The sequence below is a fragment of the Aquarana catesbeiana genome, linkage group LG01 (assembly GCF_042186555.1).
Source record: "Aquarana catesbeiana isolate 2022-GZ linkage group LG01, ASM4218655v1, whole genome shotgun sequence".
Lineage (NCBI taxonomy): Eukaryota > Metazoa > Chordata > Amphibia > Anura > Ranidae > Aquarana > Aquarana catesbeiana.
In genome coordinates this window covers 545652804-545667842 of record NC_133324.1, presented here as the reverse complement: position 1 = coordinate 545667842, position 15039 = coordinate 545652804, and the positions used below count along the sequence as shown (strand labels likewise).

The 15039-nt window shown below is 43.7% G+C and overlaps 1 protein-coding gene across 3 annotated transcripts in view; it reads left to right on the top strand.

The window, feature by feature from the left end:
* REXO1 (RNA exonuclease 1 homolog) overlaps positions 1-15039 on the top strand; it is a 313808-nt gene that overhangs the window by 78063 nt on the left and 220706 nt on the right. The gene's annotated exons all lie outside the window — the stretch shown is intronic.

Sequence of the window (15039 nt, the reverse complement as noted above, 5' to 3'; positions counted from 1 at the left end):
CTACAAAAAGAAACGTATTGCTTCAGGCACTACATTATCTAGTGCATCAAGGAGTGATTGTAGAGGTTCCTGTATTCGAAAGGGGCACAGGGTTTTACTCAAACCTGTTTATGGTTCAGAAACCAAACGGGGACACAAGGCCCATTTTGGACCTAAGGTCCCTGAACAAGTATCTATTGATACAGTCCTTTCGGATGGAGTCTGTCCGCTCAGTTACGTAGTAGGTGAGGTCAAAAAAAGACACAAGTCCAACCTATGTGTGTGATTATATGTCAGTATTACCTTGTATATCCCTGTATGTTGTGGTCGTTCAGGTACTTATCTAATAGTTTCATGAAACTATCGATGCCCCCCCGCTGAGACCACCGCCTGTGGAAGGGAATTCCACATCCTTGCCGCTCTTACAGTAAAGAACCCTTTACGTAGTTTAAGGTTAAACCTCTTTTCTTAATTTTAATGAGTGGCCACGTGTCTTGTTAAACTCCCTTCCGCAAAAAAAGTTTTATGCCTATTGTGGGGTCACCAGTATGGTATTTGTAAATTTAAATCATATCGCCTAACAAGCGTCTCTAATCCAGAGAGAATAAGTTCAGTGCTTGCAACCTTTCCTCATAACTAATATCCTCCAGACCCTTTATTAGCTTAGTTGCCCTTCTTTGTACTCGCTCCATTTCCAGTACATCCTTCCTGAGGACTGGTGCCCAGAACTGGACAGCATACTCTAGGTGCGGCTGGACCAGAGTCTTGTAGAGCAGGAGAATTATCGTTTTATCTCTGGAATTAATCCCGTTTTTAATGCATGCCAGTATTCTGTTTGCTTTATTAGCAGCAGCTTGGCATTGCGTGCCATTGCCGAGCCTATCATTTACTAGGACCCCCAGGTCCTTTTCCATCCTAGATTCCCTCTGAGGTTCTCCTCCCCCAGTATATAGATCGCATTCATATTTTTGCCACCCAAATGCATTATTTTAAATTTTTCTACATTGAACCTCATTTGCCATGTAGTTGCCCAACTCATTAATTTATTCAGATCTTTTTGCAAGGTTTCCACATCCTGCAGAGAAGTTATTGCCCTGCTCAGCTTAGTATCGTCCGCAAATACAGAGATTGAACTGTTTATCCCATCCTTCAGGTCGTTTATGAACAAAATTAAACACGATTGGTCCCAGCACAGAACCTTGGGGGACCCCACTACCCACCCCTGACCATTCCGAGTACTCCCCATTTATCACCACACTCTGAACTCGCCCTTGTAGCCAGTTTTCAATCCATGTACTCACCCTATGGCCCATGACAACGGACCTTATTTTGTACAGTAAACGTTTATGGGGAACTGTGTCAAATGCTTTTGCAAAATCCAGATACGCCACACCCAGTAGTAACCTCACTCCAGAAGGGGATACTTTCTAGCCTCCATCGATATAAAAGATGCGTATTTACACGTAACTATCTTTCAGCCTCATCGGAGGTTCCTACATTTCGCAGTACAGGAAACGTCATTTTTAGCTTGTGGCTCTACCCTTCGGGTTTGCTACAGCTCCCCGGGTGTTCGCAAAGGTCCTAGCACCAGTACTGGGTCTTTTAAGGGCCCAAGGGATCCTGGTGCTCGGGTATCTGGATGACCTCCTGCTCAGAGATCACTCAGTACAGGCTCTAGAACAGAGCATAATATACACAGTACGTTATTTGAAAAGCTTAGACTTTGATCATAAATACAAGGTCTGATCCTAAACACGGTCCAAGCAAGAGTATTCTTGCCTCCCATAAGGCTCTGTGCCCTGAAGGATCAGGTGCGTCAGATAAGGGGCACCAGACAACCCTCCATTCGGCTCTGTATGAGTCTTCTAGGGAGGATGGTATCCTTCTTCGAGGCAGTGCCCTATGCCAGTTCCATTCCAGGCCCTTACAACAAGACATCTTGTTGGCTCGGAACAGCGGAAGAAAAGCCCTGGATTATCCAGTGTGCTCATCTCCTCAGGCATGCTTAAGCCTAAACTGGTGGTTGCAGGATCAGAACCTGTGAAAGGGAAAGTCCTTTCTCCTGGTAATTTGGAGAGTACTAACTACAGATGCCAGTCTCTCAGGCTGGGGAGCGACCCTAGACAGGCTCACAGCTCAGGGGAAATGGTCAAGGACAGAGCAGTCCCTGCCCATCAACGTCCTAGAATTACGGGCAGTACGTCTGGCCCTACGGTCCTGGATGGTGGAGCTTCAGAACTGCCCCATCAGGGTTCAGTCCGACAATGCCATGGCAGTGGCCTATATAAACCACCAAGACGGTACCAGGAGTCGTTCAGCTCTGAAGGAGGTCACCTACATACAACCCTGGCTTAGTGTCATGTGCCAATTATATCGGCAGTCCATATCCCGGGAGTAGAAAACTGGAAGGCAGGTTATTTTAGCCCGGGGGAATGGTTCCTACACTCAGAGGTGTTCCAGGAAATTTGCCAACGTTTGGGGATGGCTATTGGTCGACCTACTGGCATCCAGGTTCAACAACAAGCTACAGCAGTTTGTGTCTCAAACGAGATCCTCTAGCAATTGGAGCAGATGCTCTGATAGTTACATGGAGCCAGTACTCCCTGGTTTATGCTTTCCCTCTGATCCCTCTCCTTCCACACTTGTTGCACAGGATTAGGAGAGAGGGGGTTCCAGTCATTCTGGTGGCACCAGCCTGGCCCGGAAGGCCCTGGTTCCTGGAGATTATGACACTGACAATAGACAGGCCATGGACGCTTCCACGTCGCCCCAATCTACTGTCTCAAGGTCCTATGTTCCACCCCAATTTACAGTCTCTAAGTTTGACGGCATGGCTTTTAAAGCCAGGGTGTTAAAGGACCGTGACATCTCGGGACCAGTGGTGTCTACTCTAGTGAATGCTAGAAAAGCTGTCACTAGGAAGATTTATCATAAGCGCTGGAAGACTTGTATTGCTTGGTGTAAAGCCAAAAGATGGCATCCTTGGAAATATGTGATTGGGAGAATTCTCTTTTCTACAGTCAGCTGTGGAAATCAGATTGGCTTTGCGTACAATCAGAGGTCAAGTTTCTGCCCTATCAGTATTCTTCCAAAGGCCTTTAGCCTCCCATTCGCTGATCCGAACCTTTATGTTAGGGGCAACTCGCTTGCTTCCCCCCCATTAGGTCACCTATGTGTCCTTGGGATTTGAACTTGGTGCTGTCTGTGTTACAGGAACAACCATTTGAACCTATTAAAGAAATTCCATTAGACTTGCTGTCATGAAAGCTAGCCTTCCTGATGGCTATCACCTCGGCTAGAAGGGTGTCGGAGTTGGCGGCCCTTTCATGCAGGGAACCGTACTTGATCCTTCACCATGACAGTCGTGTTACGTCCTGTTCCATCCTTTTTGCCAAAAGTGGTGTCGGCCTTTCATTTAAATCAGCACATTATTTTGCCTTTTTTCTTTCAGCCTCGTTCGGCGGAAGAGAGATGACTGCATTCTTTGGACGTTGTCCGGGCAGTAAAGGCTTATTTGTCTAGATTTGTGGACATCCGAGGATCAGACTCCTCCTTTTTTTTTTTTTTTTTGGTTTTTTGTTTTACCAAAAGGACCCAAGAAGGGGCAGGCAGCTTCCAAAGTTTCCATTGCCATTTGGGTCCGTCAATTTGTCATTCAGGCCTACGGTCTGAAACATAAAGCTCCTCCCTTTAGAGTCGGTTCACACTGAGGCAGCACGACTTCCGGCGCGACTGCCTCAGACGACTTGAACACGACTGCAGCGGCGACTTGCAAAACGACTTCTACATAGAAGTCTATGCAAGTCGCCCCCAGAGTAGTACAGGAACCTTTTTCTAAGTCGGAGCGACTTGCGTTGCTCCGATTAGAATGGTTCCATTGTACGGAACGGGACGCTACTTGTCAGGCGGCTAAGTCGCCTGACAAGTCGTCCTAGTGTGAACCGGCTCTTAGGGTGAGAGAACCTCATGGGCTTTTCGCCATCAGGTATCTGTGGCTCAGATTTGTAAGGCTGCTACCTGGTCTTCAGTGCATACGTTCACAAAATGTTATCAAGTGAATGTTCGAGCAGCCAAGAATTCGGCTTTCGTCCGCAGTGTACTGCGGGCTGCCGTATAAGTTCTGATGGCTATTGTTTGGCAGGGTGTCTCCCTCCCCTCAAAGCTATTGCTCTGGGACGTCCCAGCAGGTAATGAATATTAGCCTGACTCTGTGTCCCATGATACTTACCTGTAAAATCCTTTTTCTTTGAGTACATCATGGGACACAGAGATCCCTCCCCTCTTTTTTATGGATTTAGTACTTGCTACAAAACTAAAGTACTTCCTGTATGGGAGGGGTTATATAGGGGATCACTTCCTGTCTGAAGACCTTTGGTCTACCAGTGTCCATTCACCTGATGATGAAGTATAACCCAGCATGTAATGAATATTAGCCTGACTGTGTCCCATGATGTACTCAAAGAAAAGGATTTTACAGGTAAGTATGATGAAAAAATCCTATTTTCATGCTTTTTCCTATTTCTCTATACATCCTGTTGATTATGTCAAAATTCAAAGCTCAGTAGTCCAAGGTGAAATTTAAGCACAGACGTGAGTAATTCAGGACATGGACTCGTTCAACTTTCTCCCCTTTTTTCAGTCAGCCCATCTGAACTTTTAGAGACAGGGCCCTTTCACACAGTTTGAAGCATGTTAATGCCTGTGCTAATGGCATGTTTTTGTATGGTTCAGTCTGTAGTCCAACTTGAACCTTCTTTTTCTTGATTAGATAACATTGAGGACTTGTCACTCAAAATCTGCTACAGGGTGGAAGTAGGAAGTGCTGTGCAACTGTGAGAAGACACCTTTCAGGCACATCCTGTCCACTTAAATGACACCATGGTGTAGAATGTCCTAAAGACCAGAATCTCCAAGCATGACTGCAGAGCTAGCTGCTCTTGCCGGGATGGAACCCCCAGGCCAGGTGGTACCTGTGTTGCGGTAGTGAAGGATAAATATCACTCTTTGTACACTATAATTATTATTCCATTTGGAGAGAAGGGTCTTAGAGTGTGTGTGTGTGTGTGTGTGTGTGTGTATGAAACAATTTATTGGTCTAATAATTACATCTTGTGGAATATTTTGGCTAAATTAGCCAGAAACTCATTGAGGGCTTTCGTCCATGCCAACACTAGATCTGTGTTTGAAAACCATTCACTTACTGTTGATTGACACCAGCTCTACTGGAAAATCTGTTCCAGTTTGGAAAGTGCCTTGAATACTTTGTGATTTAAAATGTGTTTCCTGACATCAGCCATATTTATCCTCAAAGCTCTTCCTCCAGAGCATGCCCCATTATAGGCCTTTTTTTCTTTTGCTATTTTCCTGTAGCGAAAAACATCTTTTATTATCCTCTGTGACATCACCAACAGGCTTGTAAAAATCCTGCAGAAGCAGCTGCTAGGAGCTCACTTCCTACTGATGTGGGCCTGCCCTAAGAAATACATCTCACAAGAGTCCTTTTCTTACACAGAGTGGGTGGGCAGGTGTTCTGATAAAATGTCACACCCATTAGAATATCGAACCACATTGCTTCCTTTGACGTAGAATCAGCTGTTGCAGAAAACCACACGCACTACGCATGAGCACCGTATCATCTGTGCATGCGCAGTGCGTCATCGCTGATGTCAGGACACTGCATGTCAAATTCATCGACTGACGGCCATCTTGCTACACCCCGCACTCGGCCATACTGAGCCTGCAGTCAGAAGGTGGCAGCGGACATATTTTTACACCCACCCAAGTCTTGCATTCCACGCTTACTTTTAACAGTAAACTCAGCTTATATAGTGCAAAACAGTATTTAGAAGTCCGTGACACTGCTTTGATGTTGAATTTTAAAAGCAGCGGAAATTATACAGATCTGACAGGTTTGCTAATCTGACAGAACACCACCGCTTTTAAAATTCAATATAAAAAGAGTGTGATGGATTTGAAAATACAGTATTTCGCTATATAAGCCCAGTTTAGTGCTAAAAATATGTCCGGTCGACGAATTGGCCGTCAGTCAACGAATTTGAATGCAGTTTCCTGAGGTCAGTGATGTCGCCATGCGCATATGATGCGGGGCGCATGCGCAGTGCGTGTGGTTTTCTAGAACAGCAGAAGTCAAGGTAGCAGCGTTGTTTTCCTGGGGAAAAAAATTGACATGTGGAATGGGACATGGGGTGGGGTAGAAGGAGTTCTCTGTTCAGCAAGCAGAGCTTATGATGCTTTTTTGAATTTCTGTACGGCAAAGGCACTTTGCTGTCAGCCAAACAGGAAGTTATAAGCACATTTGATTTTTTCTGGCAGATGTTCTTCTGTACTTGTAACATTTTTAGTCCTCATGCACACGGACGTTTTTACAGCTGCTTTTTTGAGCTTTTTTTGCAGCTTAAAAAGGCCTGTCTATGTTAGTCTATGGCTTCATGCCCACCTAGGCATTTTTGAGCTGCAAGCGGCATAGGCGTTTTTAAGCTGTAAAAAAAACCCAGGACCAGTGGGTTCTGAAAGACGTTTTTCAGCTGTAAAAACGCTCTAACGCTGAAAAACGCTCAAAAACGTCATTCACCAACGTTTTTTAGCGTTTTTGATCCATTGAAAAAAAAAAAAAAAAAATTTGGAAAAAAAAAAACGCTCAAAAACGCTAACGCGGAAAAACGCTAAAAAACGCTATTGCAAAAACGCTGAAAAAAGCTGAAAAAAGTTTAAAAAAATCACTGCAAAGATACTGGCGTTTTCATAACGTTTTTTTAACAGCCTGTGTGCATGAGGGCTTAAAGGGATAAAACACTGGAAAATATGCATCTATTGCCAAGATGTTTTTGTTGGTTTTGTTTTTGGACCTGTTTGTGACTGCCTTCTCCACTACTTCCCTTTTTGTGAAGGGTAGAGACAAATGGGAGGAGGGAAAATTGATAACGTAAAGTAGTAGTTGACTTTATGTAACAGGGTATGTAGTAAGGTCCAAGGAGGATGGAGAGCACAAATTTGTAACTGCTCCTAAATTACCAGTGTGACATGAGCCTTATGCTAAGGCTTCTTTAGATAGGTGTTTATTTGCACGTTTAGGCTTCATGCACATGAGACGCCAGTGCAAACTCTGCTGAACACATGTTTTTAAAAGCTGAAACCGGCATTTAGAAATGCCTGTCTTGCCGCGTTTGCATGTCGTGTTTAGCCGCGTTTGCGTCTAGAAGCGTTTAGTTAAGATAAAGACCCTCCCCAAGCTCAGAAAGCATGATCAATTTTAACTATTTCTGCCATTTTGATCAGTGTGAGCAGCAGCAGCAGCAGCAGCAGCAGAGAGCGCAGTTGTATACTTGCATTTGCCTCTTTCTGTGTTTTTTTTTTTTTGGAAATGGATCCCATATTGAACATATTGCAGAGAATGACATTTGCGCCCCGACTTTGGGGCCCGTATCTCGGGGCCACTTGGTGCTAGGAACCCCAACTTTGGGTGTGTTGTAGTGCTAGTTGTTCCACTGTGTTTGCACCCCAAATTTGGGGTTTTTAGCACCAAGTGGCCCCGAGATATGGGGCCCCAAATTCAGGTCGCAAAATGTCATTCTCTGCTGCAGATAAGTTCTTGACATTTTGCGACCCGACTTTAGGGCCACTTGGTGCTAGGAACCCCAACTTTGGATATGTTGTAGTGTTCCCCTATGTTTGCACACCAAATTTGGGTTCCTAGCAGCAAGTGGCCCTGAGATATGGGGCCCCAAATTCGGGTCGCAAAATGTCACTCTGCTGCAGTTTACCATCATATTTCTGTGTTTTCTGGTCCAAAAAATAGGGTTCCTTTAAAAACACTTATAAACGCAAACGCGGCTAAACGCGGTACCACGTTTAGCCGCGTTTGACGTCTGAAACGTGGAAAACTTTTGCGTCTTAACCCATTTTTTTTTTTTGCTTCTGGAAAAACTGCATAAAAACGCCAAAAAACGAGACTGTGTACATGGACACATAGGATAACATCTCATGAGTTCAGGGGCAGTTGAAAAAAGTGTTCAACTGCCTCTGAACGCGCGTTTAACAGCGTCTCGTGTGCATGAGGCCTTACTGAACTTTTGTGAGTTTCTTTCAGTTACAAAGTTAGGCTTTTCATTGTCTGTCTAAATGTCATTGACAGCAGAAAAAAATCAAATTGTTTTAATTTGTAATTTTTGTTTTGTAACCTTTTTTGTCAGTTCAGAACTGTGTTTGTCCCAACCATTCACTTACTGTGTTGATGGACACCAGCTCTACTGGAAAATCTATTCCAAGCATTAAAGTAGAACTAAAGGAAAACCTTTTTTTTTTTTTTCCGTTTTGGTTAACGTAGGGAGGGGTTATTATCCTGTCAGGCTTTTTTGCCATCTGTATCCCATTGGGGGGATTTCCCCACACTTTCTTGCTTATAGCAAATCAGGAAGTGAGAAGAAATTCCTCCAAAGTGAGGAAATTCCTGGTGATCACCAAAACGAGTGTCCCCATTGGAAGATTTCTCCTCTTTCTGTTCTGATGACAACCCAAAATTGTGGCTTTTCTTTTACTCCTGGTGATGATGGTAAAAAGTACATAGGTTAAACCTCCGTGACTGGGAAACATGGCAATAAAATCTGACGGGTGTTGTAATCTCTCTCCACTTTATCCAAAAAAAAAAAAAAAAAGTTTTGTCTGTAGTTTTAATTTAACTAATTTTGCTGTAAAAAATACTTCTATGGTTTATTTTGAACTTTTTTTCTTCTGTTAGTTTGAAATCATAGCCCTGTGTTTTTTTTTTTTTTGTTTTTTTTTTTTTTTTTAAATCTATGCTTTATAGTTAAAATACTGCCCTACTGAAAATGATTCTCCCTTAATCGTTTGTCCCCCCCTCCCCCTTTTGGGAAACATCTTTGCCTTGGGTAGGTGCTTTGTTTGAAAAATTAGTTTTTCCTCGTGAGGGGCCAGAAAATGTATTGGTCTCTGTCTCCTGAACTGCATCCTCCAGCATGTTGGGTAGGACTGGGTTCAGGAGGTATAGTTTTGTCTAGGGGGGTTATACCTCCTGGTCACAATCTTGTAGCCCATTTTCTGGTAGCAATTGCTTATTGGAGATTTATATGAGAAAAATAGTACTCTCTATTCTTGTTTTGTAACTGTCTCTCCCAGATCATACCTCCACCTTCCCACAAAAGGTGATGAGTGTCCCATTTTTGGTGTTTTACAAAGATTATTCATTATGGATTGTGCGTGTGAGGCTTTCCAATGCATTAAAGGATAAGTTCACATTTAAAAAATAAATAAATAAATAATGCTCATCTTTTTACAGATAAGAAATTGTGCATTTATTTTTAGAAAAAGAAATGTAGTAGTTGCGCATAATATATAATATATATAAATTATAGTATGTATATTCTGGGGTGACACCGTGGGTTTTCCTTTTTGGATATGAGGCTTGGTTTCCTTTTTGCATTCATAATTTGATGGTCATTTTTTTACTCAGAACAAGCCTTGGTTATCCAAATTGATGTCTGTTTTCCAAAACGTCTTTCAGGACAGCACCCGAGAGATCATGGCTCCTCCTCCCACAGGAAACACCTCATCAATTAAGTCTTTAAATTGGAGCCCTCCACATTGCCTCGTCAGTTTTTTGTGTTTCCTCCAGCTGGAGGAACACCTCTGGTGGGAGCCATGATCTCTCAGGTTTATCCTGGGAGACACAGGTTCTCACCTGTTAGGGCCCAGACCAGAGAAGGTCTTCAAGAAAACTTGCTCAGAGCCCGTGTTCACCTAGAATCCATAGGGTGGATTTTAAACCTTCAAAAATCAAATCTGATTCCCTCACAGGAAGTGTTATTCCTGGGTTTCCGTATCAACTCTTTGGAACAAAAAATTTTTCTTCCAGAGGAAAAACAGAAAAAGTTGGTACAAGTGGTGTCACTGTTTCAGTCCAATCAATTTCTGTCCATCAGGAAGGTCATGTCAGCATTGGGAACCCTGACCTCTTCCATACCGGCCATCCAGTGGGCAAAGCTCCACTTCAGACCTCTGCAAAGTTTCCTGTTAAAAACCTGGAATCACCAGCAGGATTCACTAGATTCATTAGTGAAGATCCCTACTTCAGTAAAAAGAAGTCTTTGGTGGTGGTAGAACCAGACAAGGTATTCAGAGGGTCTGTTATGGTCCTTCCCAACACAGGTGAGGTTGACAACCGATGCCAGTTCCTGGGGTTGGGGGGCTCATATGAGCGGCCGGTGGGCCCAGGGCTCGTGGGCCACAAAAGATGCACTGAGGTCCTCAAATTGGATGGCACTAAAAGCTATAGAGATGGCCTTACTGACCTTTGTGAAAGAAGTCCAGGGGCAGCATACTCAGATCCTGTCAGACAACTCCACGGCGGTGGCTTACATAAACAGACAGGGGGGAACCAGAAGCAAAGTTCTGCAAAGCCTGGCAAAAGTCATTCTGAGTTGGGCAGAGCTCCATACTCTATCCTTATCCGCGGTCCATTTAAAAGGGACCCTAAACAGAGTAGCGGACTTCCTAAGCAGGAACCAGATATTGGAAGCGGAGTGGCAATTGAATCCAGAAATGTTCCATTTAATAGTGCAGAAATGGGGGCGCCCAAGAGTGGATCTCTTTGCCACCCAGGAAAACTCGCAAATATCTCGCTTCTTCTCCCTGAACAGTAACGAGGCATCACTGGGAGTGGATGCTCTGGCGCACGATTGGAAATTTCACCTCTGTTACGCATTCCCCCGTTTCAACTTATCCCTCGGGTCATAGCAATAATCAGGAAGGAGGATACAACCGTGATCCTCATCACTCCCTTCTGGCCAAAAAGGCCTTGGTTTTCATCCCTTCTTCAGATGCAACTAAAACCATACTGGCACCTTCCGTTAAGAAAAGACCTTCTGTTACAAGGTCCTCTGCTTCACCAGGAAGTAGCAAAACTAAAGCTCACGGCCTGGCTACTGAGGAACAGCTCTTGAAGAGAAAAGGTTTCTCGGATAGGTTGGTAGCTATTCTCCTATCCAGTAGAAAGAAGGTTACAAGAGCAATATATTCCAAAGTTTGGAAAATCTTCAACTCCTGGTGCACAGCATCTGACAGATCACCAAAACAAACTTCTTCTGTTCTTGAGTTCCTGCAAGAAGGGGCGGACAAGGGCCTAGCGGTCAGCACCCTCAAGGTTCAAGCTGCTGCGCTGGGGGTATTCCTGGAAAAATCAATTTCATCAGAACCCCTAGTAATAAGATTCTTCAAAGCTCTTACCCGGTCTAGACCAGTGGTAATCAAAAGCTGTCCAGCATGGGACTTATCGGTTGTTCTTCAGGCCCTGACCAAGGAACCTTTTGAACCCATTAATTTAGCCTCCTGAAATTAATTACTTTGAAAACAGTTTTTTTAGTGGCTGTTACAACAGCTCGAAGAGTCAGTGAGCTGCAAGCCTTATCAATCAGGGAGCCTTTCTTTTCCATTTTTTCAGACCGAATTGTTCTGAAGACGGATCCTAATTTTTTGCCGAAGGTAGCTTCGATCCAGAATCGAACTCAGGAAATACTTCCCACCTTTTGTTCTAATCCATCGTGTAAGAAGGAAGAAGAATTCCATACCCTGGATGTTAAAAGAGCAGTCTTGAGTTACTTGGAAAACACTAAAGACTTTAGATGTTCAGATGCTCTATTTGTTTTATTTTCCGGTAATAAAAAAGGAAGACAAGCTTCTAGAGGAACCATTGCCAGATGGTTGAGAATGGCTATCTCAGAAGCCTATTCCCTTACAGGTCAAGAGAGTCCAGTGAATGTCCGGGCTCATTCTACAAGAGCTTCGGCGGTGAGTTGGGCAGAAAAAGCTGGCGCCACCCCCGAACAAATCTGTAAGGCAGCTACTTGGACAAGTCTGACAACCTTTGCCCGTCATTATAGGTTAGACCTCATGACGGCTGGGGACCAGGCTTTTGGAAGGAAAGTCTTACAGGCTGTTGTCCCACTCTAAATGGAGTAAGTCTCGATTATCCTCTCGGGTGCTGTCCTGAAAGACGTTTTGGAAAATTGCAAGTTAGACTTACCGGTAACTTGTTTTCCAATAGGCTTTCAGGACAGCAGTAACCCGCCCTTTTTTTATGCTAATGCTGTAATACTATGATATAACTGTCGCTTATGTGTTGCAGCTGGGGCTGGAGTTCTCTACAAACAACTGACGAGGCAACGTGGAGGGCTCCAATTTAAAGACTTAATTGATGAGGTGTTTCCTGTGGGAGGAGGAGCCATGATCTCTCGGGTGCTGTCCTGAAAGCCTATTGGAAAACAAGTTACCGGTAAGTCTAACTTGCAATTTTTTACCCAACGTCGCGGCCATGTTAATCTGTAAACAAGGCCTGGGGAGAAACCAGCAAGGTTGACTTCAACACCATTTGCATTTATTTTTACACTGAATCCTATAAAGCATTGAACCTGCGATCATCAGATAATGGTGCGATAGCTGGATCTGAAAAACTAAGTTGAGAACAGTAACGATGAGCTGCTACACATTCTCTTCCCTGCTGGCCAGTAAGAGTCTTGGCCCTGATGGCTGTTCTGTAAAATTTTATAATACATTCTGAGACCACCGGATGCCTACTTCTTCAAAAGGCATTCAACGCTGTCTTACTGAGCTGTCTGTTCCATTGTCAAACTCTTGAGGTCCAGATCACTCTCCTCCCTAAACCTGGTAAGGACCTGATTAACTGTGGGAGCTATCGGCTAAATTCACTTGTCAACAATTTTTTTTTTGCCAAACTGATTGCTAACCGCCTGTAATGTTATCTCCCATTCCTAATTCACGGTGATCAAGTGGGCTTTATCTAATCTAGAGAAGCAAGTGCTAGATATTATTGGTCACGCACATTTCTAACTTTTCTCACTATGTTTCTTAACTATTGACATAGAGAAGGCATTTGACAGGGTTGGCAGTTCCTTGAAGCCGCTCTACATTAAATGGGTATCAGGGATATCCTAGTGCATAAGATATTGTCTCTGTACCACAACCCATCGGTCAGAATAAGATCAAACCGCCTACTATAAGAACCATTCACTATACATAACGGAACCCAAGCAGGCTGCCCCTTTTCTCCTCCGCCTTATGTTCTTGTCATGAAACTTCTGGGCATAGCCCTTAGAGCTAATGATTCCATCAAGGGTATCCAGGTGGGTGATGGCTCACACAAGTTGGCCGTTTTTGCAGACGATCTTCTGTTTCGCACCCAACCCTTTATCAGCTTACCCAGCGTCCTGTTAGAATTTGAGCATATTGCCAATCTTGATAACATTAAAATGAATGCCTCCAAATCTGAAATACAACATATTAACCTCTCTCTGTTGTTAAGAGCTTAGTTTCAACTGGAGTTTCCCTTGAAGATCATTAATGATTTTCCCTCTTAACTTTTGTCTCTTTATCATCCTAATTATCACAGAATGTTCATTGATATATTGAAAGATTTGTCACGTTGAAAAGCTTAAAATATTTAATGGGTGTTCTGTTGGGTTGAGGTTAGGACTCTGTGCAGGCCAGTCAAGTTCCTCCACCCCAAACTCGCTCACCCATGTCTTTATGGACCTTGTTTGTGCATTGGTGCGCTGTCATGTTGGAACAGGAAAGAGCCATCCCCAAACTGTTCCCACAAAGTTGGGAACATTAAATTGTCCAAAATGTCTTGGTAAGCTGACGCCTTAAGATCTCCCTTCACTGGAACTAAGGTGTCAAGCCCAACCCCTACACCATAACCCCCCCACCTTCCACCAAATGATTTGGACCAGTGCACAAAGCAAGGTCCATTAAGACATGGATGAGCGAGTTTGGAGTGGAGGAACTTGACTGGCCTGCACAGAGTCCTGACCTCAACCCGATTAGAACCCCTTTTGGCTAAATTAGAGCGGAGACTGCGAGCCAGGCCTTCTGGTCCACATCAGTTCCTGACCTCACAAATGCGCTTCTGGAAGAATGGTGAAACATTTCCATAGACACATTACTAAACCTTGTGGACAGCCATCCCACAAGAGTTGAAGCTGATATAGCTGTAAAGGGTGGGCCAACTCAATATTGACCTCTAGGGACTAAGACTGGGATGCCATTAAAGTTCATGGTCATGTAAATGCAGGCGTCTCTATATTTTTGGTAATTTAGTGTATATAGTGGGGTCGCCACCTGATGTCACTGTTTTGGCAGAAAGTATTTATCTCCTACAACTCAATGTGTATCTCTGATATTTATGCCTTTCCTGAGGTCACCATCTTGTTGGTGATTCCTGGGTCCCTTTCAGAAACTAAAAAAGTTTCATCCTGAAACACTGTCTGTTGGTGGCCTGGGTTTCCCGCCACTAGAAAAATACTTCTCGTCTTTTACCATGGGCCCAGATACTCAACAACATCATGGCAGTGGCGATGATGGTGGCTGAAGATAGTACAAACTTTTTCAGGATCACTACTATGTGGACATGCAGGCGGGCATATAGTTATTCAGCAGCTTTCTGTACCCTAGCTTCTCGGTCATTTTGTTGATCCTTTTTGAACCCTACTCATCTTTGTGTATTTCTGGAATCTCCAAAATTTCTAGAACTTCCAATATTGCCACCCCATGTTTTCCCCTTTCCCTTTTCCTGTGTTATCTGAATTCAATTTTTTTTTAAAATGTTTTATTAACCACTTGCCTGCAGGGCACTTTCACCCCCTTCCTGCCCAGGCCATTTTTTAGCTTTCAGCGCTGTCACACTGAGTGACAATTATTTGGTCATGCTACACTGTAACCACTTGACATTGTTTGTTTTTTGTTTTTTTACTAAAAAAAAGACCAAAAATTTTGAAAAAAAAAAAAAAAGTTTTTCTTAGTTTGTCAGTAAATTTTGTAAAGAACTAATTTTTCTCCTTCACTTATTTGCGCTAATGAGGCGGCACTGATAGGCTGAACTGATGGGCACTGATGAGGAGGCACTAATATGCTGCACTTATGGGCACAGATGGGTGGCACTGGTGGGCGGCACTGATGGTCACTGATTGCTGGCACTGGTGGCACTCTATTGTAATCAGGGCACTGATGATC